Here is a 4,968-nt window from a genome sequence, read left to right on the forward strand (position 1 = left end):
CTCTCCTCTTCTCTCCTCTCCTCTCCTCTCCTCTCCTCTCCTCTCCTCTCCTCTCCTCCGGGAAGGGCACTCAGATTCCTCCAGTGATGATGGCCTCCTCTGTGACTGCAATCTTCATGGCAGTTTTTTTGTTTTATCTTTCTCCTCCATGCAGCGTACACTGAGGGGCTCGGGGCATGCCATGCCACAAGGTGGGATAAGGACCAAACAAACATACAGGCAGCGCTTAGCAACCCTGATCAGAGTGTCTGCCACGGTCCTGATAAGCTGACAGGCAGGAGAGGACAGTGAGAGGTGGGGATGTAAGGCTGTTGACATTGAAGGGCACTTTCCCTCTCTGAGCACTAATGGCCATGAATATCATGACAGTCCCCAAGGATTATTGTTTTAAACTTAGAGGTCCTGAAGAACACAGATGCAAATCCATGAGTCTTTGACACACACTCTTTAAGGAAAGTGCTATTTTAAGTTGCATTCAGAATGAATAATTTTTGCCTCGCTTTACTTGCAGTTACAGTGGGGCAGTTACAGTGGGGCACACTTTCAAAATAACAGACAACAAAAAAATGGCGTCTGCAAAAGTTTGGGCAACCTGTAGAGTTTAAAGCATGCACCGGCCCCTTTGGAAAGCTGACACTCGACAGTGTCATGGATTGTTCTCAATCATTGTCTAGAAAGACCAGGTGATGTCAATCTTAAGGTTTAAAATGCCCAGACTCATCTGACCTTGCCCCAACAATCAGCACCATGGGTTGTTCTAAGCAGTTGTCGAGAAAACTGAAACTGAAAGTAGTTGGCGCTCACAAAGCAGGAGAAGGCAATAAGAAGATAGCAAAGCGTTTTCAGATGCAAATATCCTCTGTTCGGAATGTTATTAGGAAATGGCAGTCATCCGGAGCAATGGAAGTTAAAGCAAGACCTGGAAGACCAAGAAAAATATCAGACAGAACAGCTCACAGGATTGTGAGAAAAGCAAGACAAAACCCACGTTTGACTGCACGATCCATCCAAAAAGACCTGGCAGACACTGGAGTTGTGGTACACCATTCCACTATAAAGAGATACTTGTACAAATATGGTCTTCATGGAAGAGTCATCAGAAGAAAACCTCTTCTACGTCCTCACCACAAAAATCTGCGTTTGAAGTTTGCAAATTAACATATAGACAAGCCTGATGCATTGTGGAAACAAGTTCTGTGGACCGATGAGGTTAAAATAGAACTTTTTGGCTCGAATGAGCAAAGGTACGTTTGGAGAAGAAAGGGCACAGAATTTAATGAAAAGAACCTCTGTCCAACTGTTAAACATGGGGTGGATCAATAATGCTTTGGGGTTATATTGTAGCCAGTGGCACAGGGAACGTTTTACAATTAGAAGGAAAAATGGATTCAATAAAATTTCAGCAAATTTTGGACGCTAACTTGATGCCATCTGTGAAAAAGCTGAAGTTAAAGAGAGGATGGCTTCTACAAATGGATGAGGATCCTAAACACACCTTCAAATCCACGGTGGATTACATCAAGAGGCATAAACTGAAGGTTTTGCCACGGCCTTCACGTAATTGAAAATCTATGGATAGACCTTGAAAGAGCAGTGCGTGACAAACAGCCCAGAAATCTCAAAGAACTGGAAGACTTTTAAAAGGAAGAATGGGCGGAGATACCTAAAACAAGAATTGAAAGACTCTTGGCTGGCTACAAGAAGCGTTTCCAAGCTGTGATACTTGCCAAAGGGGGCAGTACAAGGTATTAACTCTGCAGGGTGCCCAAACTTTTGCAAACGCCATTTATTTGTTTTCTGTTATTTTGAAAGTGTAAATGATGGAAATAAAATCTAACTTTATGTGACTTATTAAACAAATGTCTAATCTGTTATTTGATGCCTTTTGGAGATTTTTCCATCTTTTCTTGGCATCTTTATGCATATAAATACAAATTTTTACCTGGGGTGCCCAAACTTTCAAACCCCACTTTAACCATGGAATTAGCAAACATCTTGCACCAACTTGCATTGTGTGTTTTGCGTGTTTGTGAGCCGGCTAAAACATGGCTGGATCTTAAAACTTATGCTTTTACTGTTTACCTCCAGACTTCCCCTTTACCTCTTGTGTGTTTATGTTCATAAAGTGGTTGGGTGAAAGTTCACTTAGATTTGTTCCACGTGGACTCAATCCTTTATCAACTCACACCTTTTTCCACAGCACAGGGAGTTGTCCGAGAAATAATTTGCTGTTGAGTGTTGAGAATTAATCAAGAGTTTGCTTTGCAGTTACACCAACAACTTACTCTACAGTCCCCAACATTTAGTCAGTGCCATCAGTTGCCGACACCAAAGAAAGGATGCAGGCATTACCTGCACCCTGGTGAGCTTGACTCATGTCCAGCAGTGTTGCCTCCCTTGACTGAGTGGTGAGGCCACCCTTGCATCCTCTTGCACATCTCAATGTTGGTTTCAGTTAATTTGGGGTTAACAAATAAACACAGACAGACACTATACCAAAATACTTCGGGGATGAGGTTTACTATTGATTGTGTGTGTGTTTTCTTTCTATTCAATCGGGCCATCTTTGAAGTCAGTCTGAACACACATTGCCATATTAACATGGATCATGTGGAGGAAGATTTTTGTGCCAATGCTCTTATTATTTCACATTTTGAGTTGATCAAAGTCAATTTCCTAAATATCTGGTGAATTAAAAGGAACATGAAGTTACTCAATCAGGTTAGGGTTTGATCAGTTGAGTGTTACAAATCTTTAACCTTAACCAATTAACCTCATTTTTGTTCATTAAAGATTTTGCAAGATGCGTGACATCTTTTTATGACAAGGTGAAACCAGGTGAGATTATTCCTTCCTCTGTTTACGTGGATTTAGCATCAATTCAGTACTGTACACAACAAATAGCCCCAACGTGATAAACATCCTGTGCCATAACCCTCTGGGATATTACAAGATATGTTTTGTGCAATGGTCCTACATGACCGCAAAGTGTATTAACACCTCACTGTCTAACTATTTGAACATCTGCATGTCTTCTGATGGTTGGTCAATCAATCTTCCTTGATGATTAGTACTTATGTCTGTCAATCCATCTGCTAGCCTTCTGTCCCGATGTATAGGGGACGTGAGCAACATTGCTGTCCTGTTGTACAGCAGAGGGGAGAGAGGACAGAGAAGGAGGAAGTGAGTCAGAAAGAAAGTGAATAAAAAGAATAATATGACACCTGAACAGTATGTTTAACAGACTTAATCAAAGAGGACAGACTGCTCACACATATGCATACACATGCACACACAGCTTGCCTCTGCCAAAAGAGGACTATGCCTTCCAGTAGCTCCAAAGTTGTTTTGTGTGTGTGTGTCTACACAGGGAGGCCTACAATCAGAAATGACCTGGCTTTTGTTCAGAGGGTGTGTGAATCATGCAGCTTCACTGTGAGGAAAAAAGCTCCTGGAGGGCTGCCTGCAGTCACCAGGGCTAATTAAGCTCGCTGATTAGTAAATTACATTCAGACTGTGGGCTGGCTGCTTGCCAAACCACAATGTCTCATTTTGTATTTCTTCACATGTCATATACAGAAAATGATGTACATGTAACCTGTGGTTGTAGTGACTCTAAAGGTAGAGGAACCTTTGATTGAGCTGGGTTGAGAAGCAAACAAGTTCAAAAAAGTGACTACAATTCATTTTGAGGGGGACATGAATGTCTGAAGAAAATTGAATGGCAATCCATGTAATAGTTGTTGAGGAATTTCACTTACTGCAAAACCACAAATGTGAACCTCGTGGTGACATCATGAATACGTGTGAAAAACATAGGCTCACCGACTGACATTGACATCCCCCGAGCTAGTAAAACTAATATCGCAAGTTACAACTAATGACTTCTGCTGTTGAGTAATTCTTAAGATACTGTAAGGACTTTTTCAAGAATTAGATAGTTGCCATTTTTCATCTGACTTGCCCTACACAGCAAATGAGTTTCCCAGAAGTGACTGTAGAATATTGTGGTTGTAGAGTATTTGAATGTCAGAATATGTATATGTATGTTTTCCGACTACGCAAACCTCAACCATATGGTAGGAATAAACAAAGCATAGAAAGTATTTGCAACTACGGTTTGACCCAAGTCTGTTTACAGATCAGTGCACTTTAATTGGCGCTGTCAGCCCATGCTCACTTTCAGCCTATCCATTTCAATACTGAGACAATAACAACATTATGGAGCTCAATAGCTCATATTCCTATGTGGCAATAATATCTGGATCCCTCCTCTTCTCATGGCAAATCAATGGAGTGAGATGGCCTTTGGCTTCATTTTTCATCTTTAATATTGATTGCTGTTCTTCTTTGGAGTGCACTGTCAGTCCAATTAAGGATAATTTAATTGATTTTTCTTCACAAGCAGTGTTAGAGTGGATTGGTTTATGCAAAGCAGATCAAAGACAAGTACCCCCTGGACTCCCTTCTACGTGTAAAATACAGCTCTAATGAGCAGGAGCACCCTGACACTTTCTACATCTCACCCCATTCCGCCCTGTTTCTCTCTCTCAGCACAAAGTGACACACACACACACACACACACACACACACACACACACACACACACACACAAAATAATTCAATGTAACAGTCTGATAATTCCAATAATTTTACTGGAATAATCATTTTCCGTACATTGTAATTGCAAGAAATGATTGTGTTCAACAGAGTGGATGGCTCCAACCCATCCCCTATTGTATTTCCCCCCCAAGAATGAGTTGAAACTTAGGCAAAGAGTTGATAATTCATACAATCTCAGTGTTGAATAAAGCAGGTGTCACTTCGTTTGAAAATTCTACAATGACCTTTACAGGAAGCCTCTTCTCATGAAATATACATGACCCTGAACACAATATGTCAGACTGCAGACAAGGCCAATTAGCTGCAGGTAAATTCCGAAAGCTTCTCTCTCTCTCTCTCTCTCTC

The 4,968-nt window shown here is 41.2% G+C and overlaps 1 long non-coding RNA gene across 1 annotated transcript in view; it reads right to left on the reverse strand.

Annotated features, from left to right (window-relative positions):
- Positions 1–4,968, reverse strand: part of LOC116690368 (uncharacterized) — an 8,916-nt gene that overhangs the window by 3,332 nt on the left and 616 nt on the right. The window contains exon 2 of the long non-coding RNA XR_004332242.1: positions 107–112. This is a non-coding gene — a long non-coding RNA (uncharacterized LOC116690368). The remainder of the gene's footprint in view (positions 1–106; positions 113–4,968) is intronic.

This window comes from Etheostoma spectabile, chromosome 1 (assembly GCF_008692095.1).
Source record: "Etheostoma spectabile isolate EspeVRDwgs_2016 chromosome 1, UIUC_Espe_1.0, whole genome shotgun sequence".
Classification (NCBI taxonomy): domain Eukaryota; kingdom Metazoa; phylum Chordata; class Actinopteri; order Perciformes; family Percidae; genus Etheostoma; species Etheostoma spectabile.